This window comes from Hyperolius riggenbachi, chromosome 7 (genome assembly GCF_040937935.1).
Source record: "Hyperolius riggenbachi isolate aHypRig1 chromosome 7, aHypRig1.pri, whole genome shotgun sequence".
Taxonomy (NCBI): Eukaryota; Metazoa; Chordata; class Amphibia; order Anura; family Hyperoliidae; genus Hyperolius; species Hyperolius riggenbachi.
The window spans coordinates 62,370,363-62,387,527 of record NC_090652.1 but is presented as its reverse complement, the minus strand read 5'-3'; positions in this window follow the sequence as shown (position 1 = coordinate 62,387,527).

The window sequence follows — 17,165 nt, the reverse complement described above, 5'->3', positions numbered from 1 at the left end:
GGGTGAAATACACATCTGTCCTGACGGCATCCATAGAGACAGGTGATCGCTCCACCTCCCTCCCAGAATGGGCCCTGGCGGTTTTTGTTTTCTTTCAAATCGCCGCCAGGGCTCTGCATGCCCACCTGTGTGCCCGTGGCCCGCCCCCAGCTCGGCAGCCCCGCATCTTAATTTGTGGCTGCAGAGCTAGGGACGGGCTGTGGCCATGCAGGCAAAGGTTTCTAAAGACCTTCGGCAGTCTGATCCTCCCCCCCCCTCCATCCGTACTCATGCAGACAGAGCCTGTAAGTGAGAGGGATATGGTGATCACCATTATTATTTCCTTTTAACCACTTGAGGACCACAGTGTTAAACCCCCCTAAAGACCAGGCCATTTTTCTGTAAATAGGCCACTGCAGCTTTAAGGCCTCGCTGCAGGGCCGCACAGCACACAAGTGATCCCCCTCCCCTTTTCTCCCAACCAACAGAGCTTTCTGCTGGTGGGGTCTGATCCCTCCTCCTTTGTTTATTTTTTATTTATTTTTTGTAAATATTGATTTTATTAATAAATTTGACTATTTCTTTAATTTTTTTTCTCCATTCCACCCTCCCTCTCCCCGCCATCCAATTCCCGTGATCAGCTGTCAAAGGCTTTAGCCTATGACAGCCGTTCACTTCCTGCAACACAGAGGGGACAGCCGTGCCATATGGCTGTCCAAAGTACAGCGCTGCCTTAGATTGCAGCTCTGTACAGCCTAATGAGATGGCGGTTTTGCCATCTAACAGTCTCAGAGCGGTGATCACCGCTGGGAGACTGAAAGGGGAGCGGAATGGGCATCGGCGCGCGCAATCTCCTGCTAGCCCCATTCAAAGCCGTTCATGACAATAGGCGTGGATCGTTCTGGGGCTGCCGCCGCGTTCACGCCAATCAGCGTGAATTGGTCGGCAAGTAGTTAAGCAATACCAGTTGCCTGACAGCCCTGCTGCTCTCCTTGACTGAAACAGTGTCTGAATCACACACCTGAAACAAGTATGTGTCTAATCCAGTCAGATTTCAGTCAGCACATCTAATCTGCATGCATTCAAGGTCTAGGGCTAAAAGTATTAGTGGCAGATTACCAGTTTAACGGGCGAGCAATTTGCATTGTTTAGGAATAAATAAATGTCTACCTCCATATTCCTCTCACTTCAGGGGTTCTTTAAGTCATTTTCCATGTTTTGCTTGTGTCATATCTGCTTCCAGGCAAACCATAAAAATCCCCTTCAGTTATGTTATAATCTTCTTTCCCTGTTTCATGTGTACTGATTAAAATTCTTGTTTTGATACGATTTACATTGTCCTTTCATATAATTTTAGACATGAATTAGGCTACTGTCATTTAATTTTTTGCTAAATGAAATAAACTTAACATTGATTTCTGACAGTTCATGGTTGTATTTTGTTGCCCAAATGTTGAAATGTTTTATAGCTACAAAACTGTCCTCTGTATGAAATATATAAACTTTGCTTCTTTCTGTATTTATTTTCCTTTCACACATGACAGGGGGGTGTATTTGCTTTTGCAGCTTCTGCTTGGCATTGAGTGCTGCTGCTTAAAGGGTACCTGAGAGGGAGGGAAAAATTATACATACCTGGGTCTTCCTCCAGTTCCCTCCAGGCCGATCACTTCCTCAACGTCCTCCTGCACTGTCTAGATAGTCTGCAATCGGCCCCAGAAAATCCTTCGGACGGAACCAGGTGACGTAGGAGCAGTCGTGTCTCACACGCTCCCCTATTGCGCTCCCGTGTCCAGGAGCATTCTGTGCTTGGGTGTGCGCGCGGTCGGGCCATAGCCAGGAGTGTGAAGGAGAGGCACCCAGCCGGGTTGTGCATGCTCAGTACACCCCGGAGGACTTTCCGGGGTGCATTGCAGACTATTCAGACAGCGCAGAAGGATGGTGAGGGAGCGGTAGGCCTGGAGGGAGCTGGAGAAAGCCCCAGGTATGTATATTTTCCCCCTCTGCCATCTCAGGTTTACTTTACCTTATAGTTCACTAGCATTTCCAATCCATTTTTCATTGGATAAAATGGGGTCTATATTAAAAGGGCGCCGGTAAAAAAAGGGCGCCTGGTGGAGCCCATATATACCAACTTTGGCTACAAAAAAGGCACCTGGTGTAGCCCATATAAACTTCGGCTACAAAAAAAGGCTCCTGGTGTAGCCCATAGAAAAACTTCGGCTACAAAAAAACTCCAGGATGTGTAAATTACTATTCCCCCTCCAGGCCGCCATGGATAGTGGGGGAATGAAAAAATTCAGCTTACAGTGCTTGTAGCCCATATAAAAACTTTGGCTACAAAAAAAGGCAATAATATGGGCTACAAAGGGGCACCTTACTGTAGCCGAAAACCTTGTAGCCGAAAACATATGGGCTACAAAGGGGAGCCCGCTTGTAGCCTATATCAAAACTCGGGCGCCCTTTTCTACACCTTGTACCCCATATTTAGAGAAATAACATTGATGTCTATGGCGGCGCCCTTTTCATACAGGCAGCTCGGGCGCCCTTTTCAACCGATACCATAAAATGAATTGCCTCTGCTGCAAATAGGAAATAGTGTGTTCTTCTTCAACTTTGAGCAGATTGAGCTTGCATATCCCTGGCTACCTATACTGGAGGCACCTGTGCCTGGCTAACCTATACTGGGGGCACCTATACCAGGCTACCTATACTGGGGGCACCTATCCCTGGCTACCTATACTGGAGGCTCCTCTGCCTGGCTACGTATACTGGGGGGCTAAATACCACATTGCAGATAATGTTCCCGAGTCCACGGGGGTGGGGGGGATTTTTACACCCTCGCCCTGGGTGCAATTTAGCCTAGAAACTGCCCTGTCTCAGGTTTCCGCTATTATGGGGGGGCAACTGTGGTGTCCCAATTTTATGCTATATCCAATAATCACATCTTTACATGGGCACCGATGGTGGCACCCAAACTTCCCCATCTACAAAAAGCGGCAGTGGATGGCAGCGAGCATGAAATAGCAAGTGGCTACACAGCAGCGTACTGGGAGAAGAAGTGCTCTGGAGTTTGGCTACACACTGTAGATAAACTTCAGGCTTCTAAATTATCGGGTCACTGCTGCAGGGTCAGAGCGGCTGTATCTCCACTTGCTGGTAGCAGTAGTGCACCGGAATTATTTGGGGTAGATTGTAGCCGACTCCGGGCTTCGTGGGGATGTTAGTGTTAGGCATAGATAGGAGAGGGTTATTGTTAGGAGTGGTTAGGGAGGAGGTTAGTGTTAGGCATAGATAGGAGAGGGTTATTGTTAGGAGTAGTTAGGGAGGAGGTTAGTGTTAGGCATAGATAGGAGAGGGTTATTGTTAGGAGTAGTTAGGGAGGAGGTTAGTGTTAGGCATAGATAGGAGAGGGTTATTGTTAGGAGTAGTTAGGGAGGAGGTTAGTGTTAGGCATAGATAGGAGAGGGTTATTGTTAGGAGTAGTTAGGGAGGAGGTTAGTGTTAGGCATAGATAGGAGAGGGTTATTGTTAGGAGTAGTTAGGGAGGAGGTTAGTGTTAGGCATAGATAGGAGAGGGTTATTGTTAGGAGTAGTTAGGGAGGAGGTTAGTGTTAGGCATAGATAGGAGAGGGTTATTGTTAGGAGTAGTTAGGGAGGAGGTAAGTGTTAGGCATAGATAGAAGAGGGTTATTGTTAGGAGTAGTTAGGGAGGAGGTTAGTGTTAGGCATAGATAGGAGAGGGTTATTGTTAGGAGTAGTTAGGGAGGAGGTTAGTGTTAGGCATAGATAGAAGAGGGCTATTGTTAGGAGTAGTTAGGGAGGAGGTTAGTGTTAGGCATAGATAGGAGAGGGTTATTGTTAGGAGTAGTTAGGGAGGAGGTTAGTGTTAGGCATAGATAGGAGAGGGTTATTGTTAGGAGTAGTTAGGGAGGAGGTTAGTGCTAGGTGTAGATCCCTCTTTGATCAGATTCGATCACAGAGGGATCTATCTGCTGGTCGATCTGGTGGCAATCGACCAGTGTATGGCTGCCTTACACACATTACACTACACATAAATAGACATACGCCTATGGCAGGGATATGATTATGAGCCCCTCCAAGGGACAGTTAAGTGACAAGACTATACTTTGTGCAGCGCTGCGTAAGATGTCAGCACTATATAAATATAAAATCATTAAAAGAAAACCTGTAACAAAAAGAAAACCTCTCCGGGGGGTACTCACCTCGGGTGGAGGAAGTCTCAGGATCTTATTGAGGCTCCCCCCGTCCTCCTCGGTCCCACGGTGGTGGGGATAAAGCTCTACGAACAGCGGCGATGTAAATATTTACCTTCCCGAATCCAGCACAGGCTCAGTATCGGCTCTCCACCTCGGAGATAGGCAGAAATAGCCGATTGCTGTCGGCCCGCTCTACTGCGCAGGCGCGAGTCTCCTGAGCCTGCGCAGTAGAGCCGAGCCGACCCGACCCGACAGAGATCGGCTATTTTCGCCTATCTCCATGCGCCCCCGCTGGAGCCAGGCAAGGTAAATAAATGGAAACAGTAAATTCGGGCGCCTGAGGCTAGTGGACAAATCGGGCGCCGCCATTCACTCCTATAATAAATATCGTTTAATGGGCGCCCGATAGGAAAAAAGGGCGCCGGTGAAAAATAACGTTTTAAAAGCGGCGCCCGGAGACTTAATGTTTTATTACTGCTTCTCATGATTACACATTATTTAATGATTTATACATTTTTAAATATTATTTTTAAACGAAAAACAGTACAATATTTTTTTTCAAACATTATTTTTCAACGAAAAACAGTACATTTTTTTTTAACATTATTTTTAAACGAAAAAACCAACAGGGGGGTCTTAGGTTTAGGCACCAACAGGGGGGTCTTAGGTTTAGGCACCAACAGGGGGGGTCTTAGGTTTAGGCACCAACAGGGGGGGTCTTAGGTTTAGGCACCAACAGGGGGTCTTAGGTTTAGGCACCAAAAGGGGGGTCTTAGGTTTAGGCACCAACAGGGGGGTCTTAGGTTTAGGCACCAACAGGGGGGTCTTAGGTTTAGGCACCAACAGGGGGGTCTTAGGTTTAGGCACCAACAGGGGGGTCTTAGGTTTAGGCACTAACAGGGGGGTCTAGGGGTTAGGGGTAGGTACAGGGAGGGTTACTTAGGCACCAACAGGGGGGGTCTTAGGTTTAGGCATCAACAGGGGGGTCTAGGGGTTAGGGGTAGGTACAGGGAGGGTTACTTAGTAATTTATTTTTTTTTACGTTATTATACGTTTCAGTATTTAACCACTTGAGGACCACAGTCTTTCTACCCCTTAAGGACCGGCCACTTTTTTTCCATTCAGACCACTTCAGCTTTCACGGTTTATTGCTCGCTCATACAACCTACCACCTAAATGAATTTTGGCTCCTTTTCTTGTCACTAATAAAGCTTTCTTTTGGTGCTATTTGATTGCTCCTGCGATTTTTACTTTTTATTATATTCATCAAAAAAGACATGAATTTTGGCAAAAAAATGATTTTTTTAACTTTCTGTGCTGACAATTTTCAAATAAAGTAAAATTTCTGTATACATGCAGCGCGAAAAATGTGGACAAACATGTTTTTGATAAAAAAAAAAACATTCAGTGTATATTTATTGGTTTGGGTAAAAGTTATAGCGTTTACAAACTATGGTGCAAAAAGTGAATTTTGCCATTTTCAAGCATCTATGACTTTTCTGACCCCCTGTCATGTTTCATGAGGGGCTAGAATTCCAGGATAGTATAAATACCCCCCAAATGACCCCATTTTGGAAAGAAGACATCCCAAAGTATTCACTGAGAGGCATAGTGAGTTCATAGAAGATATTATTTTTTGTCACAAGTAAGCGGAAAATGACACTTTGTGACAAAAAAAAAGAAAAAAAAAAAGAATCCATTTCTTCTAACTTGCGACAAAAAAAATGAAATCTGCCACGGACTCACCATGCCCCTCTCTGAATACCTTGAAGTGTCTACTTTCCAAAATGGGGTCATTTGTGGGGTGTGTTTACTGTCCTCGCATTTTGGGGGGTGCTAATTTGTAAGCACCCCTGTAAAGCCTAAAGGTGCTCATTGGACTTTGGGCCCCTTAGCGCAGTTAGGCTGCAAAAAAGTGCCACACATGTGGTATTGCCGTACTCGAGAGAAGTAGTAGAATGTGTTTTGGGGTGTATTTTTACACATACCCATGCTGGGTGGGAGAAATATCTCTGTAAATGACAATTTTTTCATTTTTTTTACACACAATTGTCCATTTACAGAGTTATTTCTCCCACCCAGCATGGGTATGTGTAAAAATACACCCCAAAACACATTGTACTACTTCTCCCGAGTACGGCGATTCCACATGTGTGGCACTTTTTTGCACCCTAACTGTGCTAAAGGGCCCAAAGTCCAATGAGTACCTTTAGGATTTCACAAGTCATTTTGCGGAATTTGATTTCCAGACTACTCCTCACGGTTTAGGGCCCCTAAAATGCCAGGGCAGTATAGGAACCCCACAAATGACCCCATTTTAGAAAGAAGACACCCCAAGGTATTCCGTTAGGAGTATGGTGAGTTCATAGAAGATTTTATTTTTTGTCAAAAGTTAGCGAAAAATTGATTTTTATTGTTTTTTTCACAAAGTGTCATTGTCCACTAACTTGTGACAAAAAATAAAATCTTCTATGAACTCACCATACTCCTAACGGAATACCTTGAGGTGTCTTCTTTCTAAAATGGGGTCATTTGTGGGGTTCCTATACTGCCCTGGCATTTTAGGGGCCCTAAACCGTGAGGAGTAGTCTGGAAATCAAATTCCGCAAAATGACCTGTGAAATCCTAAAGGTACTCATTGGACTTTGGGCCCTTTAGCGCAGTTAGGGTGCAAAAAAGTGCCACACATGTGGTATCGCCGTACTGGGGAGAAGTAGTACAATGTGTTTTGGGGTGTATTTTTACACATACCCATGCTGGGTGGAAGAAATAACTCTGTAAATGGACAATTGTGTGTAAAAAAATCAAAAGATTGTCATTTACAGAGGTATTTCTCCCACCCAGCATGGGTATGTGTAAAAATACACCCCAAAACACATTGTACTACTTCTCCCGAGTATGGCAATACCACATGTGTGGCACTTTTTTGCACCCTAACTGCGCTAAAGGGCCCAAAGTCCAATGAGTACCTTTAGGATTTCACAGGTCATTTTGCGAAATTTGATTTCCAGACTACTCCTCACGGTTTAGGGCCCCTAAAATGCCAGTTCAGTATAGGAACCCCACAAATGACCCCATTTTAGAAAGAAGACACCCCAAGGTATTCCGTTAGGAGTATGGTGAGTTCATAGAAGATTTTATTTTTTGTCACAAGTTAGTGGAAAATGACACTTTGTGAAAAAAACAATAAAAATCAATTTTCCGCTAACTTTTGACAAAAAATAAAATCTTCTATGAACTCACCATACTCCTAACGGAATACCTTTGGGTGTCTTCTTTCTAGAATGGGGTCATTTGTGGGGTTACTATACTGCCCTGGCATTTTAGGGGCCCTAAACCGTGAGGAGTAGTCTTGAAACCAAATGTCGCAAAATGACCTGTGAAATCCTAAAGGTACTCATTGGACTTTGGGCCCCTTAGCGTACTTAGGGTGTAAAAAAGTGCCACACATGTGGTACCGCCGTACTCAGGAGAAGTAGTATAATGTGTTTTGGGGTGTATTTTTACACATACCCATGCTAAGTGGGAGAAATATCTCTGTAAATGACAATTGTTTGATTTGTTTTACACACAATTGACCATTTACATAGAAATTTCTCCCACCCAGCATGGGTATGTGTAAAAATACACCCCAAAACACATTATACTACTTTTCCTGAGTACGGCGGTACCACATGTGTGACACTTTTTTGCAGCCTAGGTGCGCTAAGGGGCCCAACGTCCTATTCACGGGTCATTTGAGGCATTTGTTTTCTAGACTACTCCTCGCGGTTTAGGGCCCCTAAAATGCCAGGGCAGTATAGGAACCCCACAAGTGACCCCATTTTAGAAAGAAGACACCCCAAGGTATTCCGTTAGGTGTATGGCGAGTTCATAGAAGATTTTATTTTTTGTCACAAGTTAGTGAAAAATGACACTTTGTGAAAAAAAACCAATAAAAATCAATTTCCGCTAACTTTTGACAAAAAAGAAAATCTTCTATGAACTCGTCATACACCTAACAGTATACCTTGGGGTGTCTTTTTTTCTAAAATGGGGTCACTTGTGGGGTTCCTATACCGCCCTGGCATTTTACGGGCCCAAAACCGTGAGTAGTCTGGAAACCAAATGTCTCAAAATGACTGTTCAGGGGTATAAGCATCTGCAAATTTTGATGACAGGTGGTCTATGAGGGGGCGAATTTTGTGGAACCGGTCATAAGCAGGGTGGCCTTTTAGATGACAGGTTGTATTGGGCCTGATCTGATGGATAGGAGTGCTAGGGGGTGACAGGAGGTGATTGATGGGTGTCTCAGGGGGTGGTTAGAGGGGAAAATAGATGCAATCAATGCACTGGGGAGGTGATCGGAAGGGGGTCTGAGGGGGATCTGAGGGTTTGGCCGAGTGATCAGGAGCCCACACGGGGCAAATTAGGGCCTGATCTGATGGGTAGGTGTGCTAGGGGGTGACAGGAGGTGATTGATGGGTGTCTCAAGGTGTGATTAGAGGGGGGAATAGATGCAAGCAATGCACTGGCGAGGTAATCAGGGCTGGGGTCTGAGGGCATTCTGAGGGTGTGGGCGGGTGATTGAGTGCCCTAGGGGCAGATAGGGGTCTAATCTGATAGGTAGCAGTGACAGGGGATGATTGATGGGTAATTAGTGGGTGTTTAGGGTAGAGAACAGATGTGAACACTGTACTTGGGAGGTGATCAGACGTCGGATCTGCGGGCGATCTATTGGTGTGGGTGGGTGATCAGATTGCCCGCAAGGGGCAGGTTAGGGGCTGATTGATGGGTGGCAGTGACAGCGGGTGATTGATGGGTGGCAGTGACAGGGGGTGATTGATGGGTGATTGATAGGTGATTGACAGGTGATCAGTGGGTTATTACAGGGAAGGACAGATGTAAATAATGCCCTGGCGAATTGATAAGGGGGGGTCTGAGGGCAATCTGAGCGTGTAGGCGGGTGATTGGGTGCCCGCAAGGGGCAGATTAGGGTCTGATCTGATGGGTAACAGTGACAGGTGGTGATAGGGGGTGATTGATGGGTAATTAGTGGGTGTTTAGAGGAGAGAATAGATGGAAACACTGCGCTTGGGTGGTGATCTGATGTCGGATCTGCGGGCGATCTATTGGTGTGGGTGGGTGATCAGTTTGCCCGCAAGGGGCAGGTTAGGGGCTGATTGTTGGGTGGCAGTGACAGGGGGTGATTGATGGGTGATAGGTGATTGGCAGGTGATTGACAGGTGATCAGTGGGTTATTACAGGGAAGGACAGATGTAATTAATGCACTGGTGAATTGATAAGGGGGGGGTCTGAGGGCAATCTGAGCGTGTGGGCGGGTGATTGGGTGCCCGCAAGGGGCAGCTTAGGGTCTGATCTGATAGGTAACAGTGACAGGTGGTGATAGGGGGTGATTGATAGGTGATTGATGGGTAATTAGTGGGTGTTTAGAGAAGATAACAGATGCAAACAATACATTTGGGAGGTAATCTGACGGCGGGTTTGCGGGCGATCTAATGGTGTGGGTGGGTGATCAGATTGCCCGCAAGGGGCAGGTTAGGGGCTGATTGATGGGTGGCAGTGACAGGGGGTGACAGGGGGTGATTGATGGGTGATAGGTGATTGGCAGGTGATTGACAGGTGATCAGTGGGTTATTACAGGGAAGAACAGATGTAATTAATGCACTGGCGAATTGATAAGGGGGGGTCAGAGGGCAATCTGAGCGTGTTGGCGGGTGATTGGGTGCCCGCAAGGGGCAGATTAGGGTCTGATCTGATAGGTAAAAGTGACAGGTGGTGATAGGGGGTGATTGATGGGTGATTGATGGGTAATTAGTGGGTGTTTAGAGGAGAGAATAGATGTAAACAATGGATTTGGGAGGTGATCTGATGTCGGATCTGCGGGCGATCTATTGGTGTGGGTGGGTGATCAGATTGCCCGCAAGGGGCAGGTTAGGGGCTGATTGTTGGGTGGCAGTGACAGGGGGTGATTGATGGGTGATTGATGGGTGATTGATGGGTGATTGACGGGTGATTGACAGGTTATCAGGGAAGATAGATGCATACAGTACACAGGGGGGGGGGTCTGGGGGGGGGGGGTCTGGGGAGAATCTGAGGGGTGGGGGGGTGATCAGGAGGGGGCAGGGGGCAGGGGGGGGATAAAAAAAAATAGCGTTGACAGATAGTGACAGGGAGTGATTGATGGGTTATTAGGGGGGTGATTGGGTGCAAACAGGGGTCTGGGGGTGGGCAGGGGGGGGTCTGAGGGGTGCTGTGGGCGATCAGTGGGCGGGGGGGGGCAGATCAGTGTGTTTGGGTGCAGACTAGGGTGGCTGCAGCCTGCCCTGGTGGTCCCTCCGACACTGGGACCACCAGGGCAGGAGGCAGCCTGTATAATACACTTTGTATACATTACAAAGTGTATTATACACTTTGTAGCGGCGATCGCGGGGTTAACATCCCGCCGGCGCTTCCGTATGGCCGGCGGGATGTTACGGCGGGTGGGCGGAGCCAGTTGCCGGGGGAAGCGCGCGTCATCAATGACGCGATCGCTCCCCCGGCATGCCTAAAGGACGCACCGCCTGAAGGCGTATTGCGGTCCTTTAGGCGTCCACTTTGCCGCCGCCCATGGGCTGTGGGCGGTCGGCAAGTGGTTAAACGAAAGATTAACGTTTTTACAATTGCCGATTTAATGCACATTATTTAATGATTTATAACTTTAAAAAACATTAATTTTAAACGAAATACAGTACAATACATTTTTAAACGTTATCCATGCTTATCGTTAAAAACCCGGCGCCCTTTTTTCCCAGCGCCCCTTTTTAACGTACGCTAAATAAATCAGCGCTTATCAGAACTTGTCAGGCTTGTCGAGGGAGGATTGCCGGACACTTCAGGGGAGCCAGCGCTGCATTGCCTGCAGCTACAGGGGAGGGGGAAGCCTCATTGGGACCCTGAGGCTTCCCCCTCCCGAGGTGAGTACCCACCAGAGGAACTATTTTTTGTTACAGGTTCTCTTTAAATACTAAAAAATCACGGGCTGGCTAATACGATCACAAGCTGACAGGCTGATAGCTGGGGCCTGCTTTTGTTTACAGTGATGAGAGCCTGCGCTTGTGCGAGCACAAGCTCCCGTCAGATCTCACTCCTCGTGAGATGACGCCATGTGGCATCGCTGAGACCTGAGAGAGCTGCGTTCCCACCGCCATCCTGCGATAGCAGTTAAAGGACAACTGAAGTGAGAGGTATATGGAGGCTGCCATATTTATTTCCTTTTAAGCAATACCAGTTGCCTGGTAGCCCTGGTGATCTATTTGACTACAGTAGTGTCTGAATCACACCAGAAACAAGCATGCAGATAATCTTGTCAAATCTGACAACAATGTCAGAAACATCTGATCTGCTGTATGCTTGTTCCAGGTCTATGGCTAAAAGTATTAGAGGCAGAGGATCAGCAGGATAGTCATGTCACTGGTATTGCTTAAAGAGGAACTCCAGCCTAAACAAACATACTGTCATTAAGTTACATTAGCTATGTTAATTAAAATAGATAGGTAATATAATCTCTTACCCACACTGTTTTAAAAGAACAAGCAAATGTTTGATTTCATGATGGCAGCCATCTTTTTGGTTGAAAGGAGGTGACAAGGAGCATGAGACACAGTTCCAACTGTCCTGTGTCCTGAGCACTTCTCCCATTTGCTAGGCAACGTGAACAACAACATAGGAAATCCCATCATGCTCTGCACAGCATCAGGGAAAAAAAGCCCTGGCTTTTTTTCTTTGATGGGTGGAACTTAGCTAAAAATGCAGCTAAAAATGATGCTTTGGTAAGAAAAACAAAGTTCTGAAGTTGTGAAACTGTTAAAGAAACACCAAGCCTTTTCAGTGCTACTGAGTAGATTTTTAGTCCGGAGGTTCACTTTAAACAAAGATAAATATGGCAGCTACCAGATCCCTCTCGTTACAGTTGTCCTTTAAGTTAGCCAATAAATGGTATCATCCTGTTTCAAAACTTCTTGCTAATTTATTATGTGAGATTTGCCATGGAGATTGGTTCCAGCTATTAAGTATGGTCTCTTTAGTTTGAAAGTGGTGTGTGATTTTTGCTGTGAATGAGGAACAAAATCCCAAGATTCGGCACTCTCTTATTATGTAGGAGAAGCTCAGATGTATGGCACAATGCTCTGCTATACTCTCTCACATTAGGAAACATAATACTCACTGTGCCATTTCTGGGTCTTAAGTTGCTACTGTCAGATATCTACACCTCCGTTTGTGCACTTTGTGCTTTCCCTTCTCCAGCTATGATTTTGAGCTGAATGTTGGGATAGCACTGGGCAGCATGATGACATAGTGGATAGCTGTCTCGCCTTACAGTGATGGGTACCTGGTTCCAATCCCAGCCAGGACACTATCTGCACAGAGTTTGTATGTTCTCCTGTGTCTGTGTGGGTTTCCTCCGGGCACTCCAGTTTCCTCCCAAAAACGTACAGCTAAGTTAATTGGCTTCTCCCTAAAATTGCCCCTAGACTATGATACATACATATGACTATGGTAGGGACTAGATTGTGAGCCCCCTCTGAGGGACAAGACACTATACTCTGTACAGCGCTGCAAAAGATGTTGGCATTATATAAGTAATAAAATAATAACAAAAATAAAATAATAACAAAAATGTTATATCACCTACTTTTCTACATTATCAGAGATATTACAACAAAGTGAAATAAATGTAACCATCCTGCAAACATGGCTATTCAGTACCTATACAAAGTATATTCTCTGTGGAATCATATTGCTGGGACTTGCAAATCTATGAAATGTAATTGCGGAAAAGTTTGATGTGCTTGCAGTTTTCCCTCCTACATCTAGGTGGGGGATTCCTTTCACCAATAAGACAGTAGCTTTTATGCGGTGGAGATGTGGAGCCAATAAGAGAAAGTCTTAGCTCAGAGAGGAAAAGGAATGTGCTAGAACTGTGGAGAGAACTGGGTAGAGTGAGCCTGGAGCAGAGGAAGCAGGGGAGACCGTAGATGAACTGAGTAGATTACACAGAGCCATACACAGAGCTGAGCTGTATGTGAGGTGGAATCCCTTCTCCACAGTGACCAGTGACTGCATCCTTTCTGAAGAGGAGTGTTACAGACTACTACACATGGTGACTGCTTTATTCTGCCTCATCTGAAGGAACTGGAAGCAAACTACTTTATTACTACAGTGATCAGCTGGTAATGAATCCCATTTATTGGTATGTTATATCATCTGCCTGCATTGAAGCCCCTGCAGATTCACAGGGCCAGCTTTCAGTAAATTATTCCTGTGGATTGGGACTTTCACATAATCTGGCCCGCCAGAGTCTTATACAATTCTGGTGCAGTTAGGACAAAAGACAAAGCTGTATATTTGCTCTGGGGTGTCTAAGTCTATCTGAAGAGAATCATTCATATAGATATAATACTCCAGCTTGTGTCATCTTCCTGCTGTTGCTCTCCTGAGTGAAGCCTTCCACTTTAGCCGTGTGGATTACAAATACTGTTTTATATAAGAGCTCCAACTGCCGGCCCTGCTGCTTAGATTAACACTGGACAGTGTTCAGGGAAATTATATTTAATGCTTATCTGAGTTTGATTACAACAGACTGATTTAAAGAGACACTGAAGCGAAAAAAAATTATGATATTATGATTTGTATGTGTAGTACAGCTAAGAAATAAAACATTAAGATCAGATACATCAGTGTAATTGTTTACAGTACAGGAAGAGTTGAGAAACTCCAGTTGTTATCTCTATGCAAACAAGCCATTAAGCTCTCTAAGTTAAGGTGGCCATACACTGGTCGATGTGCCATTAGATCGACCAGCTGACAGATCCCTATCTGATCGAATCTGATCAGATAGGGATCGTATGGCTGCCTTTACTGCAAACAGATTGTGAATCGATTTCAGCCTGAAACCGATCACAATCTGTTCAGCTGCTCCTGCCGCCTGTCCCCCCCCCCCCCGTATACATTACCTGAGGCTGGCTCCCGGGCGTCTTCTCCGCACTGCACCGCACCGCTGTTCTTGCTCCATCCCGGCGCTTCCTGTGTTACTCCGTGACCAGGAAGTTCAAATAGAGCGCCCTCTATTTCAACTTCCTGGTCACCGGAGTGACACAGGAAGTATAAGCGTACACTGGGACATGCGGAAATGCGGTGCAGCGAGGAGAAGAGGACCCCGGAGCCAGCTTCAGGTAATGTATACATGTTCGGATCGGGCCCGAATCGTACGCCGCAAGCGACGCGCTCCCACCGCCGGGCGATCGAGGGTAATTTCCCGCACGGCGCGATCGACGGACCGATCCGATTTCGGGAGGGAATCGGATCGGCGGGTGCGTTTAGCGCAAGCGATTGGCAGCAGATTCGATCCCAGGATCGGATCTGCTGTCGAAACGGCCGTGAATCGAGCCAGTGTATGGCCTGCTTTAGTCGTGGAGAGGGCTGTTGTCTGACTTTTATTATCTCAACTGTAAGATAACTATTTACTTTTTCTCTGCTAGAGAAGAGGTCATTACTTCACAGACTGCTCTGAAAGACTCATTTTGAATGCTGAGTGTTGTGTAATCTGCACATATTATAGAATTATGCAACGTTAGAAAAAACACTATATACCTGAAAATAAAAGTATGAGAATATTTTCTTTGCTGCTAATCTTCTAGTAATTATTCATAGTACACAACCAATTCACTATATCATATATATTTTTTTCGCTTCAGTGTCTCTTTAACATTCGTCATTTAATGTGCACTTAATAATTTACTGTGAATTTTGGATTAGACATCTCTGGATTTGCTGATGCTTCTTTGGGCCGAATCCTTTCCAGGCTTTGGAGATGTAATGCTCTATTGCATTCCTTTGCAAGCAACTGTTGGTATTCCGTTGTTGCCGCAGCTGTGTGTTCAGATGCTATGACCTATCTGCTAGAACATATTGCTAGGAGGTATTTGCCAATTTTATCTTTATTACTGGGTCTCCAGATCCAATGAAATTGCTTAGCATTATACTGCTGGTTTGTGTGTATCACTGGAGGTTATGGGTGTCACCAGAGTTGGAAAAGTGCAGGACCTATCTAACATAACTACACCGATGGGTGTACTACACTATCAAGAAGTATCTCCCTCTGTGCATAGATCTCTCGGTAACGAACATTCTGTACAGATCACCTGGCAGAACTAAAGATGTCACCAACAGTAATACATTTTAGAATGTAAATCAGGCCATAGGCAAACACAGGGGGGATTGCAACTTCCCCAGAATCCCCCCTCAGACCAGGGCTAGTGCAGTGTCTGGGGACAGGCACAAGTTGCGACATCAGAATATCTGCAGGCATCCTGTAGCTCACAGCACTGCCCCTTTACTTTCCCTGCTACAGATGACTTTAGGTAGAGCAGCAGTGTGTCTACAGATCATGGAGCAGCAGCATGTGTACAGAGCATGGAGCAGCAGCGTGTGTACAAAGCATGGAGCAGCAGCATGTGTACAGAGCATGGAGCAGCAGTGTGTGTACAGAGCATGGGGCAGCAGTGTGTGTACAGGACATGGAGCAGCAGTATGTGTACAGAGCATGGAGCAGCAGTGTGTGTACAGAGCATGGAGCAGCAGTGTGTGTACAGAGCATGGAGCAGCAGTGTGTGTACAGAGCATGGAGCAGCAGTGTGTGAATAGAGCATGGAGCAGCAGTGTGCATACGGAGCATGGAGCAGCAGTGTGTGCACAGAGCATGGAGCAGCAGTGTGTGCACAGAGCATGGAGCAGCAGTGTGTATACAGAGCATGGAGCAGCAGTGTGTGTACAGAGCATGGAGCAGCAGTGTGTGTACAGAGCATGGAGCAGCAGCGTGTGTACAGAGCATGGAGCAGCAGCGTGTGTACAAAGCATGGAGCAGCAGCGTGTGTACAGAGCATGGAGCAGCAGGGTGAGTACAGAGCATGGAGCAGCAGCGTGTTTACATTGCATAGAGCAGCAGCGTGTGTGCAGAGCATGGAGCAGCAGTGTGTGTACGGAGCATGGAGAGGCAGCGTGTGTGTACAAAGCATGGAGCAGCAGCATGTGTACAAAGCATGGAGCAGCAGCATGTGTACAGAGCATGGAGCAGCATCGTGTGTACAGAGCATGGAGCAGCAGTGTGTGTACAGAGCATGGAGCAGCAGTGTGTGTACAGAGCATGGAGCAGCAGCGTGTGTACAGAGCATGAAGCAGCAGCGTGTGTACAGAGCATGAAGCAGCAGCATGTGTACAGAGCATGGAGCAGCAGCATGTGTACAGAGCATGAAGCAGCAGCATGTGTACAGAGCATGGTACAGCAGTGTGTATACAGAGCATGGAGCAGCAGTGTGTGTACAGAGCAGGGAGCTGCAGTGTGTGTACAGAGCATGGAGCAGCAGTGTGTATACAGAGCATGGAGCAGCAGTGTGTGTACACTGTACAGAGCATGGAGCAGCAGCGTATGTACAGACCATGGAGCAGCAGAGTGTGTACAGAGCATGGAGCAGCAGCGTGTGTACAGAGCATGGAGAAGCAGCGTGTGTACAGAGCATGGAGCAGCAGCGTGTGTACAGAGCATGGAGCAGCAGCGCGTTGACATTGCAAGAGCAGCAGCGTGTTTGCAGAGCATGGAGCAGCAGTGTGTGTACAGAGCATGGAGCGGCAGCGTGTGTGTACAAAGCATGGAGCAGCAGCATGTGTACAGAGCATGGAGCAGCAGTGTGTGTACAGAGCATGGTGCAGCAGTGTGTGTACACAGCATGGTGCAGCAGTGTGTATACAGAGCATGGAGCAGCAGTGTGTGTACAGAGCATGGAGCAGCAGAGTGTGTACAGAGCATGGAGCAGGAGCGTGTGTACAGAGCATGGAGCAGCAGCGTGTGTACAGAGCATGGAGCTGCAGCGTGTGTACAGAGCATGGAGCAGCAGCGTGTGTACAGAGCATGGAGCAGCAGTGTATGTACAG